The sequence below is a fragment of the Primulina tabacum genome, chromosome 10, assembly GCF_025594145.1.
Source record: "Primulina tabacum isolate GXHZ01 chromosome 10, ASM2559414v2, whole genome shotgun sequence".
NCBI lineage: Eukaryota > Viridiplantae > Streptophyta > Magnoliopsida > Lamiales > Gesneriaceae > Primulina > Primulina tabacum.
Window position 1 is genome coordinate 15,765,056 of NC_134559.1, and position 19,144 is coordinate 15,784,199.

Below are 19,144 nucleotides of genomic sequence, written 5' to 3' on the forward strand. Positions count from 1 at the left end.
GAGTAATCTGTGTCATACCCTTCCGCACAGAACCGGCTCACGACAACAAAAATCGCTAAATGTTCCCAGAAAATAGAAAAAAAAATAAGAAGAAGAAAATAACGAATGTAAAGCTATTATTATGCCTGGGATACGATAAAATGGAACCGAAATCGAAATTCGGACTTCCTAAGCTGATTTCTCGAGAAAACAGAACCTTAACAAAAGCGGAAAATCGCAAATTAGAGGGTCTTAGAGAAGGAGTTTGGCTAAAATCTCGCAACCTCGTTGCAGAGTAATGAGTCTCGTTCGTTTGCCCGTTTACAATCAAATTAGCCTACAATTTTGTCCAAATCCGGCAGTGCCCGAGCTACGTTTATTTCACATGTCTTATCTGGTCCCGATCGAGATTCAGATTATTTGAGCCGAAAATCGTCTGTCAACAAGTAATCAAAAATAGAAAAACACGAAAATGGGTGCAACACGAGGACTTCCTAGGGGGTCACCCATCCTAGTACTGCTCTCCCCCAAGCACGCTTAACTTCGCAGTTTTGATGGGATTCGGTGCATTAATGCTGGTATGAGCGCAACCGACATTGAGTGGGATGTTTATTCTTATAACCCTCGAGTACGTGTGGAGTGGTCGGCGATGGACAACACGCGGCACTGCTCTCGTCCAATCAGAACCATTAAGTTTAGTGTTCTGGCGCGATGGCAGAGCGAGGATGGGTGACCTCCCTGGGCAGTCCTCGTGGCGCGACCACTTACGTAAATTATGGCTTAAACAGTTGAAATAATTGTTTTTACTGAGTTAACCGTCTCCGGAGTAATCTTCGCACAGAACCGGCTCACGACAACAAAAATCGCTAAATGTTCCCTGAAAATAGATAAAAAAATAAGAAGAAGAAAATATCGAATGTAAAGCTATTATTATGCTCGGGATACGATAAAATGGAACTTGAATCGAATTTCGAACTTCCTAAGCGGATTTCTCGAGAAAACGAAAGCTTAACAGAAGCGGAAAATCGCAAATTAGAGGGTCTTAGAGAAGGAATTTGGCTAAAATCTCGCAAGCTCATTGCAGAGAAATGAGCCTCTTTCGTTTGCCTGTTTACAATTAAATTAGGCTACAATTTTGTCCCAATACAGCAGTGCCCGAGCTACGTTGATTTCACATGTCTTATCTGGTCCCGATCGAGATTCAGATGATTTGAGCCGAAAATCGTCAGTCAACAGGTAATCAAAAATATAAAAACACGAAAATGGTTGCAAAACGAGGACATCCTAGGGGGTCACCCATCCTAGTACTGCTCTCGCCCAATCACGCTTAACTTCAAAGTTCCGATGGGATCTGGTGCATTAGGGCTGGTACGATCGCACCCGACATTGAGTGGGATGCTTATTCTTATATCCTCGAGTACGTGTGGAGCAGGCGGCGATGGACAATACGCGGCACTGCTCTAGCCCAATAAGAACCATGAAGTTAAGCGTTCTGGCTGACGGCAGAGTTAGGATGGGTGACCTCCCAGGGAAGTCCTCGTTTCGCGACCGTTTATGTAAATTATGGCTTAAACAGTCGAAATAATTGTTTTTAATGAGTTATCATTCTCCGGAGTAATCTGCGTCATACCATTCCGCACAGAACCGGCTCACGACAACAAAAAATCGCTTAATGTTTCCAAAAAATAGAAAAAAAATTAGAAGAAAAAAATAGCGAATGTAAAGCTATTATTATGCCTGGGATACGATAAAATGGAAACGGAATCAAATTTTGAACTACCTAAGCGAATTTCTCGAGGAAACGGAAGCTTAAGAGAAGCGGAAAATCGCAAATTTGAGGGTCATAGAGAAGGAATTCAGCTAAAATCTCGCTAGCTCATTGCGGAGTAATGAGTCTCGTTTGTTTGCCTGTTTACGATCAAATTAGGCCACAATTTTGTCCAAATCCGGCTGTGCCCGAGCTACGTTGATTTCACAAGTCTTATATGGTCCCGATCGAGATTCAGATGATTTGAGCTGAAAATCGTCTGTCAACAAGTAATAAAAAAAATAGAAAAACACAAAAAGGGGTGCAACACGAGGACTTCCCAGGGGGTCACCCATCCTAGTACTGCTCTAGCCCAAGCACGCTTAACTTCAGAGTTTTTATGCGACCGGTGCATTATTGCTGGTATGATCGCACCAGACATTGATTGGGATTTTTACTCATATATCCCTTGAGTACGTGTGGAGCGGGCGACGATTGACAACACGCGGCACTGCTCTCTTCCAATCAGAACCATGAAGTTAAGCGTTCTGGCGCGATGGCAGAGCTAGGATGGGTGACCTCCCTGGGCAGTCCTCGTGTCGCGACCGTTTACGTAAATTATGGCTAAATAGTCGAAATAATTAAATGAGTTAACCGTCTCCGGAGTAATGTACGTTATACCCTTCCGCACTGAACCGGCTCACGACAACAAAAATTGCTAAATGTTCCCAAAAAAAAAAAAATAAGAAGAAGAAAATAGCGAAGGTAAAGCTTATATTATGCCTGGGATACGATAAAATGGAACATGAATCGAATTTCGAACTTCCTAAGCGGATTTCATTAGGAAACGGATGATTAACAGAAGCGGAAAATCGCAAATTAGAGGGTCTTAGAGAAGGAATTCGCTAAAATCTCGCCAGCTGATTGCGGAGTAATGAGTCTCGTTCGTTTGCCCGTTTACAATCAAATTAGCCTACAATTTTGTCCAAATCCGGCAGTGCCCGATCTACGTTGATTTCACATGTCTAATCTGGTCCCGACCGAGATTCTAATGGGATCCGGTGCATTAGTGCTGGTAAGATCGCACCCGACATTGAGTGGGTTGTTTATTCTTATATCCCTCGAGTACGTGTGTAGCGGGCGACGATAGACAACAAGCGGCACTGCTCTCGCCCAATCAGAACCATGAAATTAAGCGTTCTGGCGCAATGGCAGAGCTAGGATGGTTCACCTACCGGGAAGTCCTCGTGTCGCGACCGTTTACGTAAATTATGGCTAAAACAGACGAAATAATTGTTTTTAATGAGTTTACCGTCTCCGGAGTAATCTGCGTCATACGCTTCCGCGCAGAACCGGCTAACGATAAGAAAAATCGATAAATGTTTCGAGAAAATAGAAAAAAAATAAGAATAGCAAAATAGCGAATGTAAAGCTATTATTATGCCTGAGATATGATAAAATGGAACCGGAGTCGAATTTCGAACTTCCTAAGCAGATTTTTCGAGGAAACGGAAGCTTAACAGAAGCGGAAAATCGCAAATTAGAGGGTCTTAGAGATGAAATTCGGCTAAAATCTCGCCAGTCCGCAATGAGTCTCGTTCGTTTGCCCGTTTAAAATCAAATTAGGCTACAATTTTGTCCAAATCCGGCAGTGCCCGAGCTACGTTGATTTCACATGTTTTATCTTGTCCCGATCGAGATTCAGATGATTTGAGCCGAAAATCGTCTGTCAACAGGTAATCAAAAATAGGAAAACACGAAAAAGGGTGCAACACAAGGACTTCCCTGGGGGTGTTCTGATGGGATCCGGTGCATTAGTGATGGTATGATCGCACCTGACATTGAGTGGGATGTTTATTCTCATATCCTTCAAGTACGAGTGAAGCGGGCGGCGATGGACAACACGCGGCACTGCTCTCGCCCAACAGAACCATGAAGTTAAGCGTTCTGGCGCGATTGCAGAGCTAGGATGAGTGACATCCCTGGGAAGTCCTCGTGTCGCGACCGTTTACGTAAATTATGGCTAAAACAGTAGAAATAATTGTTTTTAATGAGTTAACCGTCTCTGAAGTAATATGCGTCATACCCTTCCGCACAAAACCGGCTCATGACAACAAAAATCGCTAAATGTTGCCAGAAAATAGAAAAAAAAATAAGAATAAGAAAATAGCGAATGTAAAGATATTATTATGCTTGGGATACGATAAAATGGAACCGGAATCGAATTTCGGACTTCCTAAGCGGATTTCTCGAGGAAACGGAAGCTTAACAGAAGCGGAAAATCGCAAATTAAAGGGTCTTAGAGAAGGAATTTGGCTAAAATCTCGCCACCTCATTGCGGAGTAATTAGTCTCGTTCGTTTGCTTGTTTACAATTAAATTAGCCTACAATATTTTCCAAATCCGGCAGTGCCCGAGCTACGTTGATTTCACATGTCTTATCTGGTCATGATCGAGATTCAGATGATTTGAGCCGAAAATCGTCTGACAACAAATAATCAAAAATAGAAAAACACGAAAAAGAGTGCAACACAAGGACTTCCCAGGGTGTCACCCATCCTAGTACTGCTCTCGCCCAAGCACGCTTAACTTCGAAGTGCTGAGGGGATGCGGAGCATTAGTGATTGTATGATCGCACCTGACATTGAGTAGGATGTTTATTCTTATATCCCTCGAGTATGTGTGGAGCTGGCGGCGATGGATAACACGCGGCACTGCTCTCGCCCAATCAGAACCATGAAGTTAAGCATTCTGGCGCGATGGCAGAGCTAGGATGGGTGACCTCCATGGGAAGTCCTCGTGTCGAGACCGTTTACGTAAATTATGGATAAAACAGTCGAAATTATTGTTTTTAATGAGTTAACCGTCTCCGGAGTAATCTGCTTCATACCCTTCCGCACAGAACCAGCTCACTACAACAAAAATCGATAAATGTTCCAAAAAAAATAGAAAAAATTAAGAAGAATAAAATAGCGAATGTAAAGCTATAATTATGCCTCGTATACGATAAAATGGAACCGGAATCGAATTTCGAACTTCCTAATCGGATTTCTCGAGGAAACGAAAGCTTAACAGAAGCGTAAAATTTCGCCAGCTCATTGCGGAGCAATGAGTCTCGTTGTTTTGCCCATTTACAATCAAATTAGCCTACAATTTTGTCTAAATCCGGCAGTGCCCAAGCTACGTTAATTTCACATGTCTTATCTGGTCACGATAGAGATTCAGATGATTTGAGCTGAAAATCGTCTGTCAACAAGTAATCAAAAATAGAAAAACACGAAAAGGGGTGAAACAGAGGACTTCCCAGGGGGTCACTCATCCTAGTACTGCTCTCGCCCAAGCACGCATAACTTCGGAGTTCTGATGGGATCCGGTGCATTAGTGCTGGTATGATCGCACCCGACATTGAGTGGGATGTTTATTCTTATATCACTCGAGTACGTGTGGAGCGGGCGGCGATGGACAACACGCGGCACTGCACTCGCCCAATCAAAACCATGAAGTTGATGGGTGACCTCCTAGGGAAGTGCTCGTGTCGCGACCGTTTACGTAAATTATGTATAAAACAGTGGAAAATAAATTTTTTTGATGAGTTGACCGTCTCTGGAGTAATTTGCGTCATACCATTCCGCGCAAAACCGGTTCACGACAACAAAAATCGCTAAATGCTCCCAAAAAATAGAAAAAAAAATAAAAAGAAGAAAATAGCGAATGTAAAGCTATTATTTTGCCTCGGATACAATAAAATAGAACAGGAATCGAATTTCGGACTTTCTAAGCGGATTTCTCGAGGAAACGGAAGCTTAACAGAAGCGAAAAATCGCAAATTAGAGGGTCTTAGAGAAGGAATTCGGCTAAAATCTCGCCAGCTCATTGCGGAGTAATGAGTCTCGTTCGTTTGTCTGTTTACAATCAAATTCGGCTACAATTTTTTCCAAATCCGGCAGTGTCCGAGATACGTTGATTTCACATGCTTAACTTCGGAGTTCTGATGGGATCCGGTGCATTAGTGCTGGTATGATCGCAACCGACATTGAGTGGGATGTTTATTCTTATATCCCTCCCCAGGAAGTCCTCGTGTCGTGACCGTTTACGTAAATTATGGCTAAATCAGTCGAAATAATTGTTTTCAATGAGTTAACCATCTACGGAGTAATATGCATCATACCCTTCCGCCCAGAACCGGCTCACGACAACAAAAATCGTTAAATGTTCCCAGAAAATAGAAAAAAAATAAGAATAAGAAAATAGCGAATGTAAAGCTATTATTATGCCTTGGATACGATAAAATGGAGCCGTAATCGAATTTTGGACTTCATAAGCGGATTTCTCGAGGAAACGGAAGCTTTAAAGAATCGGAAAATCGCAAATTAGAGGGTCTTAGAGAAGTAATTTGGCTAAAATCTCGCCAGCTCATTGCGATGTAATGAGTCTCGTTCGTTTTCCCGTTTACAATCAAATTAGGATACAATTTTGTCCAAATTCGGCAGCGCCCGAGCTACGTTGATTTCACATGTCTTATCTGGTCCCGATCGAGATTTAGATGATTTGAGCCGAAAATCGTCTGTTAACAAGTAATCAAAAATAGAAAAACAAGAAAAGGGGTGCAACACGAGGACAGCCCAGGGGGTCACTCATCCTAGTACTGCTCTCGCCCAAGCACATATAACTTCGGAGTTCTGATGGGATCCAGTGCATTAGTGCTGGTAAGATCGCACCCGACATTGAGTGGGATGTTTATTCTTATATCCCTCGAGTACGTGTGGAGCGGGTGGCGATGGACAACACGCGGCACTGCTCATGCCCAATCAAAACTATGAAGTTAAGCATTCTGGCGCGATGGCCGAGCTAGGTTGGGTGACCTCCCTGGGAAGTCCTCGTGTCACGACCGTTTACGTAAATTATGGATAAAACAGTCGAAAATAATTTTTTTTAATGAGTTAACCGTCTCTGGAGTAATCTGCGTCATACCATTCCACACAGAACCGGCTCACGACAAAAAAAATTGCTAAATGTTATCAAAAAATAGAAAAAAATAAGACGAAGAAAATAGCGAATGTAAAGCTATTATTATGCCTAGGATACGATAAAATGGAACCGGAATCGAATTTCGAACTTCCTAAGCGGATTTATCGAGGAAACAAAAACTTAACAGAAGCGGAAAATCCAAATTAGAGGGTCTTAGAGAAGGAATTCGGCTAAAATCTCGCCAGCTCATTGCAGAGTAATGAGTCTCATTCGTTTGTCCGTTTACAATCAAATTCGGCTACAATTTTGTCAAAATCCGGCAGTGCCCGAGATAAGTTGATTTCACATGTCTTATCTGGTCCTGATCGAGATTCAGATGATTTGAGCCAAAAATCGTCTGTCAACAATTAATCAAAAATAGGAAAACACGAAAAGAGGTGCAACACGAGGAATTCCCAGGGGCTCACCCATCCTGGTACTGCACTCGCCCAAGCACACTTAACTTCGGAGTTCTGATGGGATCCGGTGCATTAGTGCTGGTATGATCGCACCCGACCTTGAGTGGGATGTTTATTCTTTTATCCCTCGTGTACGTTTGGAGCAGGCGGCGATGGACAACACGCGGCACTACTCTATCCCAATCAGAACCATGAAGTTAATCATTCTGGCGCGATGGCAGAGATAGGATGGGTGACCTCCCTGGGAAGTCCTCGTGTCTAGACGGTTTACGTAAATTATGGCTAAAACAGCCGAAATAATTGTTTCAAATGAGTTAACCATCTCCGGAGTAATCGGCGTCATACCCCTCCGCGCAGAACCGGCTCACGACAACAAAAATCGCTAAATGCTCCCAAAAAATAGATAAAAAATAAGAATAAGAAAATAGCGAATGTAAAGCTATTATTATGCCTGGGATACGATAAAATGGAACCTGAATCGAATTTCGGACTTCCTAAGCGGATTTCTCGAGGAAACGGAAGCTTAACAGAAGCGGAAAATCGCAAATTAGAGGGTCTTAAAGAAGGAATTCGGCTAAAATCTCGCCAGCTCATTGCGGAGTAATGAGTCTCGTTCGTTTTCCCGTTTACAATCAAATTAGGCTACAATTTTGTCCAAATCCGGCAGTGCCTGAGCTACTTTGATTTCACATGTCTTATTTGGTCCCGATCGAGATTCAGATGATTTGAGCCGAAAATCGTCGGTCAACATTTAATCAAAAATAGAAAAACACGAAAAGGGGTGCAACACGAGGAAATCCCAGGAGGTCACACAGCCTAGTACAGCTCTCGTCCAAGCACGCTTAACTTCGGAGTTCTGAGGGGATCCGGTGCATTAATGCTGGTATGATCGCACCTGACATTGAGTGGGATGTTTATTCTTATATCCCTCGAGTATGTGTGGAGCAGGCGATGGACAACACGCGGCACTGCTCTCGCCCAATCAGAACCATGAAGTTAAGCGTTCTGGCGCGATGGCAGAGCTAGGATGGGTGACCTCCCTGGGAAGTCCTCTTGTCGCGACCGTTTACGTAAATTATGGCTAAAACAGTCGAAATAATTGTTTTTAATGAGTTAACCATCTCCGGAGTAATCTGCATCATACCCTTCCGCACAGAACCGGCTCACGACAACAAAAATCGCTAAATGTTCCTAGAAAATAGAAAAAAAATAAGAATAAGAAAATAGCGAATGTAAAGCTATTATTATGCCTGGGATACGATAAAATGGAACCGGAATCGAATTTTGGACTTCCTAAGCGGATTTCTCGAGGAGACGGAAGCTTAACAGAAGCGGAAAATCGCAAATTAGAGGGTCTTAGAGAAGGAATTCGGCCAAAATCTCGCCAGCTCATTGCGGAGTATTGAGTCTCGTTCGTTTGCCCGTTTTACAATCAAATTAGGCTACAATTTTTTTCAAATCCGACAGTGCCAGAACTACGTTAATTTCAAATGTCTTATCTGGTCCCGATCGAGATTCAGATGATTTGAGCCGAAAATCGTATGTCAACAAGTAATCAAAAATAGAAAAACATGGAAAAGGGTGCAACACGAGGACTTCCCAGGAGGTCACCCATTCTAGTACAGTTCTCACCCAAGCACGCTTAACTTCTGAGTTCTGATGGGATCCGGTGCATTAGTGCTGGTATGATCGCACCCGACATTGAGTGGGATGTTTATTCTTATATCTCTCGTGTACGTGTGGAGCAGGCAGCGATGGACAACACGCGGCACTGCTCTAACCCAATCAGAACCATGAAAATAAGCGTTCTAGCGCGATGGAAGAGCGAGGGAGGGTGACCTCCCTGGGCAGTCCTCGTGTCGCGACCGTTTACCTAAATTATAGCTAAAACAGTCGAAATAATTGTTTTTAATGAGTTAACCGTCTCCGGATTAATTTGCGTCATACCCTTTTCCGCACAGAACCAGTTGACGACAACAAAAATCGCTTAATTTTACCAAAAAATAGAAAAAAAATAAGAAGAATAAAATAGCGAATGTAAAGCTATTATTATGCCTGAGATACGATAAAATGGAACCAGAATCGAATTTCAGACTTCCTAAGCGTATTTCTCGAGGAAACGGAAGCATAACAGAATCGGAAAATCGCAAATTAGAGGGTCTTAGAGAAGGAATTCGGCTAAAATCTCGCCAGCTCATTGCATAGCAATGAGTCTCGTTCGTTTGCCCGTTTACAATATAATTAGCCTACAATTTTGTCCAAATCTGGCAGTGTCCGAGCTACGTTGATTTCACATGCCTTATCTGGTCCCGATCGAGATTCAGATGATTTGAGCCGAAAATCGTCTGTCAACAAATAATAAAAAATAGAAAACACGAAAAGAGGTGCAACACGAGGACTTCCCAGGGGGTCGCCCATCCTAATACTGCTCTCGCCTAAGGACGCTTAACTTCGGAGTTCTGATGGGATCCGGTGCATTAGTGCTGGTATGATCGCACTCGACATTGAGTGGATTTTTATTCTTATATCTCTCGAAAACGTGTGGAGCGGGCGACGATGGACAACACGCGGCACTGCTCTCGCTCAATCAGAACCATGAAGTTAAGCGTTCTGACGCGATGGCAAAGCTAGGATGGGTGACCTTCCTGGGAAGTCCTCGTGTCGCGACCGTTTACGTAAATTATGGCTAAAACAATCGAAATAATTGTTTTTAATGAGTTAACCATCTTTGAAGTAATCTGCGTCATACCCTTCCGCACAGAATCGGCTCACGGAAACAACAATCGTTAAATGTTCCCAGAAAATAGAAAAAAAAATAAGAAGAAGAAAATAGCGAATGTAAAGCTATTATTATTCCTAAGATACGATAAAATGGAACAGGAATCGAATTTCAAACTTCCTAAGCGGATTTCTCGAGGAAACGGAAGCTTAACAGAAGCGAAAAATCGCAAATTAGAGGGTCTTAGAGAAGGAATTCGGCTAAAATCCTCCATCTCATTGCGGAGTAATGAGTCTCGTTCGTTTGCCCGTTTACAATCAAATTAGCCTACAATTTGTCCAAATCCGACAGTGCCCGAGCTACGTTGATTTCACATGTCTTATCTGGTCCCGATCGAGATTTAGATGATTTGAGCCGAAAATCGCCTGTCAACAAGTAATCAAAAATAGAAAAACACGAAAAGGGGAACAATACGATGATTTTCCAAGGGGTCACCCATCCTAGTACTGCTCTCGCCCAAGTACGCTTACATTCGAAGTTCTGATGGAATCCGGTGCATTAGTGCTAGTATGATCGCACCCGACTTTGAGTGGATTTTTAATCTTATATCTCTCGAGTACGTGTGGAGCGGGCGACGATGGACAACACGCGGCACTGCTCTCGCCAAATCAAAACCATGAAGTTAAGCGTTCTGGCGCGATGGCCGAGCTAGGATGGGTGACCTTCCTGGAAGTCCTTGTGTCGCGACCGTTTACGTAAATTATGGGTAAAACAGTCGAAATAATTGTTTTTAATGAGTTAACCATCTCCGGAGTAATCTGCGTCACACCCTTCCGCACAGAACGGGCTCACGGCAATATAAATCGCTAAATGTTCCCAGAAAATAGAAAAAAATAAGTAGAAGAAAAAAGCGAATGTAAAGCTATTATAATGCCTAAGATACGATAAAATGGAACAGGAATCGAATTTCGAACTTCCTAAGCGGATTTCTCGATGAAACGGAAGCTTAACAGAAGCGGAAAATCGCAAATTAGAGGGTCTTAGAGAAGGAATTAGGCTAAAATATCTCCATCTCATTGCGGAGTAATGAGTCTTGTTCGTTTGCCCGTTTACAATCAAATTAGCCTACAATTTGTCCAAATCCGACAGTGCCCGAGCTACGTTGATTTCACATGTCTTATCTGGTCCCGATCGAGATTTAGATGATTTGAGCCGAAAATCGCCTGTCAACAAGTAATCAAAAATAGAAAAACACGAAAAGGGGAGCAATACAATGACTTCCCACGGGGTCACCCATCCTAGTACTGCTCTCGCCCAAGTACGCTTAACTTCGAAGTTCTGATGGGATCCGGTGCATTAGTGCTAGTATGATCGCACCCGACATTGAGTGGATTTTTAATCTTATATCTCTTGAGTACGTGTGAAGCGGGCGACGATGGACAACACGCGGCACTGCTCTCGCCAAATCAAAACCAGGAAGTTAAACGTTCTGGCGCGATGGTAGAGCTAGGATGGGTGACCTTCCTGGAAGTCCTTGTGTCGCAACCGTTTACGTAAATTATGGGTAAAACAGTCGAAATAATTGTTTTTAATGAGTTAACCATCTCAGGAGTAATCTGCGTCACACCCTTCTGCACAGAACCGGCTCACGGCAATATAAATCGCTAAATGTTGCCAGAAAATAGAAAAAAATAAGTAGAAGAAAAAAGCGAATGTAAAGCTATTATAATGCCTAAGATACGATAAAATGGAACAGGAATCGAATTTCAAACTTCCTAAGCGGACTTCTCGATGAAACGGAAGCTTAACAGAAGCGGAAAATCGCAAATTAGAGTGTCTTAGAGAAGGAATTCGGCTAAAATCTCGCCAGCTCATTGCGGAGTAATGAGTCTCGTTCGTTTGCCCGTTTACAATCAAACTAGGCTACAATTTTGTCCAAATCCGGTAGTGCCCGAGCTACGTTGATTTCACATGTCTTATCTGATCCCGATCGAGATTCAGAGGATTTGAGCCGAAAATCGTCTATCAACAAGTAATCAAAAATAGAAAAACACGAAAAGGGGTGCATCATGAAGACTTACCAGGGGGTCAGCCATCCTAGTACTGCTCTCGCCCAAGCACGCTTAAATTCGGAGTTCTGATGGGATCCGATGCATTAGTGCTGGTATGATCGCACCCGACATTGAGTGGGATTTTTATTCTTATATCTCTCGAATACGTGTGGAGTGGGCGACGATGGACAACACGCGGCACTGCTCTCGCCCAATCAGAACCATGAAGTTAAGCGTTTTAGCGCGATGGTAGAGCTAGAATGGGTGACCTTTCTGGGAAGTCCTCGTGTCGCGACCATTTACGTAAATTATGGCTAAAACAGTCGAAATAATTGTTTTTAATGAGTTAACCGTCTCCGGAGTAATCTGCGTCATACCCTTCCGCACAGAATCGGCTCACGGCAACAAAAATCGCTAAATGTTCCCAGAAAATAGAAAAAAAATAAGAAGAAGAAAATAGCGAATGTTAAGCTGTAATTATGCCTGAGATACCATAAAATGGAACAGGAATCTAATTTCGAACTTCCTAAGCGGATTTCTTGAGGAAACGGAAGCTTAAAAGAAGCGAAAAATCGCAAATTAGAGAGTCTTAGAAAAGGAATTCGGCTAAAATCTCGCCAGCTCATTGCGGAGTAATGAGTCTCGTTCGTTTTCCAATTTACAATCAAATTAGCCTACAATTTTCTCCAAATCCGGCAGTGACCGAACTACGTTGATTTCACATGTCTATACTGGTCCCGATCGAGATTCAGATGATTTGAGCCGAAAATCGTATGTCAACAAGTAATCAAAAATAGAAAAACACGAAAAGGGGTACAACAAGTGGACTTCACAGGGGGTCACCCATCCTAGTACTGCTCTCGCCCAAGCACGCTTAAATTCGGAGTTCTGATGGGATCCGGCGCATTATTGCAGGTATGATCGCACCCGAAATTGAGTGGGATTTTTATTCTTATATCTCTCGAGTACGTGTGAAGCGGGCGACGATGGACAACACGCGACACTGCTCTCGCCAAATCAGAACCATGAAGTTAAGCGTTCTGGCGCGATGGCAGAGCTAGGATGGGTGACCTCCATGGGAAGTCCTCGTGTCGCGACCGTTTACGTAATTTATAGCTAAAGCAGTCGAAATAATTCTTTTTAATGAGTTAACCGACTCGGAGTAATCTGCGTCATACTCTTTTCCGCACAGAACCGGCTCACGACAACAAAAATCGCAAAATGTTCTTAAAAATAGAAAAAAAATAAGAAGAAGAAAATAGCGAATGTAAAGCTATTATTATGCCTGGGATACGATAAAATGGAACCGGAATCGAATTTCGGATTTCCTAAGCGGATTTCTCGAGGAAACAAAAGCTTAACAGAAGCGGAAAATCGCAAATTAGAGGGTCTTAGAGAAGGAATTCGGCTAAAATCTCGCCAGCTCATTGCGTAGCAATGAGTCTCAGTCATTTGCTTGTTTACCCATCCTAGTACTGCTCTTGCCCAAGCACGCTTAACTTCGGAGTTCTGATTGGATCCGGTGCATTAGTGCAGGTATGATCGCACCCGACATTGAGTGGGATGTTTATTCTTATATCTCTCTAGTACGTGTGGAGCGGGCGACGATGGACAACACGCGGCACTGCACTCGCCCAATCAGAACCATGAAGTTAAGCGTTCTGGCGCGATGGCCGAGCTAGGATGGGTGACCTTCCTGGGAAGTCATTGTGTCCCGACCGTTTACGTAAATTATGGCTAAAACAGTCGAAATAATTGTTTTAATGAGTTAACCGTCTCTGGAGTAATCTGCGTCATACCCTTCCACACAGAACCGGCTCACAGCAACAAAAATCGCTAAATGTTCCCAGAAAATAGAAAAAAAATAAGAAGAAGAAAATAGCGAATGTAAAGCTATTATTATGCCTGAGATACGATAAAATGGAACAGGAAACGAATTTCGAACTTCCTAAGCAGATTTCTCGAGGAATCAAAAGATTAACAGAAGCGGAAAGTCGCAAATTAGAGGTCTTAGAGATGGAATTCGCCTAAAATCTCGCCAGCTCATTTCGGAGTAATGATTCTCGGTCGTTTGCTCGTTTACAATCAAATTAGCCTACAATTTTGTCCAAATCCGGCAGCGCCCGAGCTACGTTGATTTCACATGTCTTATTTGGTCCCGATCGAGATTCAGATGATTTGAGCCGAAAATCGGCTGTCAACAATTAATCAAAAATAGAAAAACACGAAAAGGGGTGCAACACGAGGACTTCCCAGGGGGTCAGACATCCTAGTACTACTCTTGCCCAAGCATGCTTAACTTCGGAGTTCTGATGGGATCCGGTGCATTAGTGCTGGTATGATCGCACCCGATATTGAGTGGGAAGTTTATTCTTATATTTCTCGAGTACGTGTGGAGCGGGCGACGATGGACAACACGCGGCACTGCTCTCGCCCAATCAGAACCATGAAGTTAAGCGTTCTGGCGCGATGGCAGAGCTAGGATGGGTCACCTTCCTGGGAAGTCCTCGTGTTGCCACCGTTTACGTAAATTATGGCTAAAACTGTCGAAATAATTGTTTTTAATGAGTTAACCATCTTCGGAGTAATCTTTGTCACACCCTTCCGCACAGAACCGGCTCACGGCAATATAAATCACTAAATGTTCCAGAAAATAGAAAAAAATAAAAAGAAGAAAATAGCGAATGTAAAGCTATTATTATGCCTAAGATACGATTAAATGGAACAGGAATCGAATTTCGAACTTCCTAAAAGGATTTCTCGATGAAACGAAAGCTTAACAGAAGCGGAAAATCGCAAATTAGAGAGTCTTAGAGAAGGAATTCGGCTAAAATCTCACCAGCTCATTGCGGATGAAATGAATCTCGTTCGTTTGCCCGTTTACAATCAAACTAGGCTACAATTTTGTCCAAATCCGGTAGGGCCCGAGCTACGTTGATTTCACATGTCTTATATGGTTTCGATCGAGATTCAGATGATTTGAGCCGAAAATCGTCTGTCAACAAGTATCAAAAATAGAAAAACAAGAAAAGGGGTGCAACACGAGGACTTCCCAGTGGGTCACCCATCCTAGTACTGCTCTCGCCCAAGCACACTTAACTTTGGAGTTCTAATGGGATCCGGTGCATTAGTGTTGGTATGATCGCACACGACATTGAGTGGGATTTTTATTCTTATATCTCTCGAGTACGTGTGGAGCGGGCGACGATGGACAACACGCGGCACTGATCTCGCCCAATCAGAACCATGAAGTTAAGCGTTCTGGCGCGATGGCAGAGCTAGGATGGGTGACCTCCCTGGGAAGTTCTCGTGTCGCGACCGTTTATGTAAATCATAGCTAAAACAGTCGAAATAATTGTTTTTAAAGAGTTAACCGTCTCCGGAGTAAACTGCGTCATACCCTTCCGCACAGAACCGGCTCACGGCAACAAAAATCGCTAAATGTTCCAGAAAATAGAAAAAAAAAATAAAAAGAAGAAAATAGCGAATGTAAAGCTATTATTATGCTTGAGATACGATAAAATGGAACAGGAATCGAATTTCGAACTTCCTAAGCGGATTTCTCGAGTAAACGGAAGCATAACAGAAGCAGAAAATCGCAAATTAGAGGGTCTTAGACAAAGAATTCGGCTAAAATCTCGCCAACACATTGCGGAGTAATGAGTCTCGTTCGTTTTCCAGTTTACAATCAAATTAGCCTACAATTTTGTCGAAATCCGACAGTGCCCGAGCTACTTTGATTTCACATGTCTTATTTAGTCCCGATCAAGATTCAGATGATTTGAGCCGAAAATCGTTTGTCAACAAGAAATAAAAAATTGAAAAACACGAAAATGGGTGCAACACAAGGACTTCCCAGGGGGTCACCCATCCTAGTACTGCTCTCGCCAAAGCACGCTTAAATTCAGAGTTCTGATGGGATCCGGTGCATTAGTGCTGGTATGATCGCACGAGACATGGAGTGCGATTTTTATTCTTAGATCTCTCGAGTACGTGTGAAGCGGGTGATGATGGACAACACGCGGCACTGCTCTCGCCCAATCAGAACCATGAAATTAAGCGTTCTAGCGCGATAGCAGAGCTGGGACGGGTGACCTCCCTGGGAAGTCCTCGTGTCGCGAGCGTTTACGTAAATTATAGCTAAAACAGTCGAAATAATTGTTTTTATTGAGTTAAACGTCTCCGGAGTAATCTGCGTCATACCCTTTTCCGCACGGAACCGGCTCACGACAACAAAAATCGCTAAATGTTCCCAAAAAATAGAAAAAAAAATAAGAAGAAGAAAATAGCGAATGTAAAGCTATTATTATGCCTGGGATACGATAAAATTGAACCGGAATCGAATTTCGAATTTTCTAAGCGGATTTCTTGAGGAAACGGAAGCTTAACAGAAGCGGAAAATCGCAAATTAGAGGGTCTTAGAGAAGGAATTCGGCTAAAATCTCGTTAGCTCATTGCGGAGCAATGAGTCTCATTTTTTTGCCCGTTTACAATCAAATTAGCCTACAATTTTGTCCAAATCCGGCAGTGCCCGAGCTACGTTGATTTCACATGTCCTATCTGGTCCCGATCGAGATTCAGATGATTTGAGCCGAAAATCGTCTGTCAACAAGAAATCAAAAATAGAAAAACACGAAAAGGGGTGCAACACTAGGACTTCCAAGGGGGTCACCAATCCTAGTATTGCTCTCGCCCAAGCACGCTTAACTTCGGAGTTCTGATGGGATCCAGTGCATTAGTGCTGGTATGATCGCACCATACATAGAGTGCGATTTTTATTCTTATATCTTTCGAGTACGTGTGGAGCGTGCGACGATGGACAACACGCGGCACTGCTCTCGCCCAATCAGAACCAAGAAGTTAAGCGTTCTGACGCGATGGCAAAGCTAGGATGGGTGACCTTCCTGGGAAGTCCTCGTGTCGCGATCGTAAACGTAAATTATGGCTAAAACAGTCGAAATAATTGTTTTTAATGAGTTAACCGTCTCCGGAGTAATCTGCGACATACCCTTCCGCACAGAACCAGCTCACGGAAACAAAAATCGCTAAATGTTCCCAGAAAATAGAAAAAAAATAAGAAGAAGAAAACAACGAATGTAAAGCTATTATTATGCATGAGATACGAGAAAATGGAACAGGAATCGAATTTCGAACTTCCTAAGTGGATTTCTCGATGAAACGGAAGCTTAATTGAAGAGGAAATCTCGATCCGCAATGAGCCTCGTTCGTTGCCCGTTTACAATAAAATTAGGCTACACTTTTGTTAAACACGAAAATAACGAAAAGGGGAGCAACACGAGGACTTCCCAGGGGTCACCCATCCTTGCACTGCTCTTGCCCAAGCACGCTTAAATTCGGAGTTCTGATGGGATCCGGTGCATTATTGCTGGTATGATCGCACCCTACATTGAGTGGAATGTTTATTCTTATATCGCCTGAGTACGTGTGGAGCGGGCGGCGATGGACAACACGCGGCACTGCACTCGCCCAATCAGAACCATGAAGTTTGCGTTCTGGCGCGATGGCAGAGCTAGGATGGGTGACCTCCCTTGGGAATTCCTCGTGTCGGGACCGTTTACGTAAATTATGGCTAAAACAGTAGAAATAATTGTTTTTAATGAGTTAACTGTCTCCGGAGTAATCTGCGTCATACCCTTCCACACAGAACCGGCTCACGGCAACAAAAATCGCTAAATGTTCCCAGAAAATAGAAAAAAAAAATAAGAAGAAGAAAATATCGAATGTAAAGCTATTATTATGCCTGAGATACGATAAAATGGAACAGGAATCGAATTTCAAACTTTCTAAGAGGATTTCTCGAGGAAACGGAAGCTTAACAGAAGCGGAAAATCGCAAATTAAAGGGTCTTAGAGAAGGAATTCGGCTAAAATCTCGCCATCTCATTGCGGAGTAATGTGTCTCGTTCGTTTGCCCGTTTACAATCAAATTAGGAAATAATTTTGTCCTAATCCGGCACTGCCCGAGCTACGTTGATTTCACGTCTCATCTGGTCTCGATCGAGATTCAGATGATTTGAGCCGAAAATCGTCTGTCAACAAGTAATCAAAAATAGATTAACACGAAAAGAGGTGCAACACGAGGACTTCGCAGGGGGACACCCATCCTAGTACTGCTCTAGCCCAAGCACGGTTGACTTCGGAGTTCTGATGGGATCCGGTGCATTAGTGCTGGTATGATCGCACCCGACATTGAGTAGGATGTTTATTCTTATATTCCTCGAGTACGTGTGGAGCGGGCGGCGATAGACAACACGCGGCATTGCTCTCGCCCAATAAAAACCATGAAGTTAGCGTTCTGGCGCGATGGCAGAGTTAGTATGGGTGACCTCCCTGGGAAGTCCTCGTGTCGCGACCGTTTACGTAAATTATGGCTAAAACAGTCGAAATAATTGTTTTAATGAGTTAACCGTCTCCGGAGTAATCTGCGTCATACCCTTCCGCTCAGAACCGGCTCACAACAATAAAAATCGCTAAATGTTCCCAGAAAATAGAAAAAAAATAAGAAGAAGAAAATAGCGAATATAAAGCTATTATTATGCCTGAGATACGATAAAATGGAACAAGAATCGAATTTAGAACTTCCTAAGCGGATTTCTCGAGGAAACAGAAGCTTAACAGAAGCGGAAAATCGCAAATTAGAGGGTCTTAGAGAAGGAATTCGGCTAAAATCTCGTCAGCTCATTGCTGAGCAATGAGTCTCATTTTTTTGCCCGTTTACAATCAAATTAGGCTACAATTTTGTCCAAATCCGGCAATGCCCGAGCTACGTTGATTTCACGTGTCTTATCTAGTCCCGATCGAGATTCAGATGATTTGAGCCGAAAATCGTCTGTCAACAAGTAATCAAAAATAAATTAACACGAAAAGAGGTGCAACATGAGGACTTCCCAGGGGGTCACCAATCCTAGTACTGCTCTAGCCCTAGCACGGTTGACTTCAGAGTTCTGATGGGATCCAGTGCATTAGTGCTGGTATGATCGCACTCGACATTGAGTGGGATTTTTATTCTTATATCCCTCGAGTACGTGTGGAGCGGGCGGCGATGGACAACACGCGGCACTGCTCTCTCCCAATAAGAACCATGAAGTTAAGCGTTCTAGCGCGATGGCAGAGCTATGATGGGTGACCTCCCAGGGAAGTCCTCGTGTCGCGACCGTTTACGTAAATTATGGCTAAAACAGTTGAAATAATTGTTTTTAATGA

At 43.1% G+C, this 19,144-nt stretch overlaps 12 non-coding genes and 9 pseudogenes across 12 annotated transcripts; all 21 read right to left on the bottom strand.

Annotated features, from left to right (window-relative positions):
- Positions 1–452: 452 nt before the first annotated feature.
- Positions 453–571, bottom strand: LOC142511043 (5S ribosomal RNA; annotated as a pseudogene).
- Positions 572–1,242: 671 nt separating this feature from the next.
- Positions 1,243–1,361, bottom strand: LOC142511998 (5S ribosomal RNA; annotated as a pseudogene).
- Positions 1,362–2,045: 684 nt separating this feature from the next.
- Positions 2,046–2,163, bottom strand: LOC142512034 (5S ribosomal RNA; annotated as a pseudogene).
- A 2,083-nt stretch (positions 2,164–4,246) lies between these two features.
- On the bottom strand, positions 4,247–4,365 carry LOC142512476 (5S ribosomal RNA; annotated as a pseudogene).
- Positions 4,366–5,008: 643 nt separating this feature from the next.
- On the bottom strand, positions 5,009–5,126 carry LOC142510018 (5S ribosomal RNA). The gene has a single exon (XR_012808159.1). It is a non-coding gene; the product is annotated as a 5S ribosomal RNA (ribosomal RNA).
- Positions 5,127–6,326: 1,200 nt separating this feature from the next.
- On the bottom strand, positions 6,327–6,445 carry LOC142510844 (5S ribosomal RNA; annotated as a pseudogene).
- A 682-nt stretch (positions 6,446–7,127) lies between these two features.
- On the bottom strand, positions 7,128–7,246 carry LOC142515071 (5S ribosomal RNA). Its single transcript, XR_012810934.1, has one exon. It is a non-coding gene; the product is annotated as a 5S ribosomal RNA (ribosomal RNA).
- Positions 7,247–7,929: 683 nt separating this feature from the next.
- On the bottom strand, positions 7,930–8,048 carry LOC142509878 (5S ribosomal RNA). Its single transcript, XR_012808024.1, has one exon. It is a non-coding gene; the product is annotated as a 5S ribosomal RNA (ribosomal RNA).
- A 681-nt stretch (positions 8,049–8,729) lies between these two features.
- Positions 8,730–8,848, bottom strand: LOC142515689 (5S ribosomal RNA). The gene has a single exon (XR_012811521.1). It is a non-coding gene; the product is annotated as a 5S ribosomal RNA (ribosomal RNA).
- A 684-nt stretch (positions 8,849–9,532) lies between these two features.
- Positions 9,533–9,651, bottom strand: LOC142506778 (5S ribosomal RNA). Its single transcript, XR_012805057.1, has one exon. It is a non-coding gene; the product is annotated as a 5S ribosomal RNA (ribosomal RNA).
- Positions 9,652–10,332: 681 nt separating this feature from the next.
- LOC142512268 (5S ribosomal RNA) lies at positions 10,333–10,451 on the bottom strand (annotated as a pseudogene).
- A 679-nt stretch (positions 10,452–11,130) lies between these two features.
- On the bottom strand, positions 11,131–11,249 carry LOC142507816 (5S ribosomal RNA). The gene has a single exon (XR_012806059.1). It is a non-coding gene; the product is annotated as a 5S ribosomal RNA (ribosomal RNA).
- A 680-nt stretch (positions 11,250–11,929) lies between these two features.
- LOC142511130 (5S ribosomal RNA) lies at positions 11,930–12,048 on the bottom strand (annotated as a pseudogene).
- Positions 12,049–12,731: 683 nt separating this feature from the next.
- Positions 12,732–12,850, bottom strand: LOC142509010 (5S ribosomal RNA). Its single transcript, XR_012807203.1, has one exon. It is a non-coding gene; the product is annotated as a 5S ribosomal RNA (ribosomal RNA).
- A 1,302-nt stretch (positions 12,851–14,152) lies between these two features.
- LOC142516431 (5S ribosomal RNA) lies at positions 14,153–14,271 on the bottom strand. The gene has a single exon (XR_012812225.1). It is a non-coding gene; the product is annotated as a 5S ribosomal RNA (ribosomal RNA).
- Positions 14,272–14,952: 681 nt separating this feature from the next.
- On the bottom strand, positions 14,953–15,071 carry LOC142516354 (5S ribosomal RNA). Its single transcript, XR_012812153.1, has one exon. It is a non-coding gene; the product is annotated as a 5S ribosomal RNA (ribosomal RNA).
- Positions 15,072–15,755: 684 nt separating this feature from the next.
- LOC142508683 (5S ribosomal RNA) lies at positions 15,756–15,874 on the bottom strand. The gene has a single exon (XR_012806887.1). It is a non-coding gene; the product is annotated as a 5S ribosomal RNA (ribosomal RNA).
- A 686-nt stretch (positions 15,875–16,560) lies between these two features.
- Positions 16,561–16,679, bottom strand: LOC142508335 (5S ribosomal RNA). Its single transcript, XR_012806554.1, has one exon. It is a non-coding gene; the product is annotated as a 5S ribosomal RNA (ribosomal RNA).
- Positions 16,680–17,206: 527 nt separating this feature from the next.
- Positions 17,207–17,324, bottom strand: LOC142511062 (5S ribosomal RNA; annotated as a pseudogene).
- A 683-nt stretch (positions 17,325–18,007) lies between these two features.
- LOC142517288 (5S ribosomal RNA) lies at positions 18,008–18,126 on the bottom strand. The gene has a single exon (XR_012813041.1). It is a non-coding gene; the product is annotated as a 5S ribosomal RNA (ribosomal RNA).
- Positions 18,127–18,807: 681 nt separating this feature from the next.
- On the bottom strand, positions 18,808–18,926 carry LOC142511517 (5S ribosomal RNA; annotated as a pseudogene).
- Between the last annotated feature and the right edge of the window lie 218 nt (positions 18,927–19,144).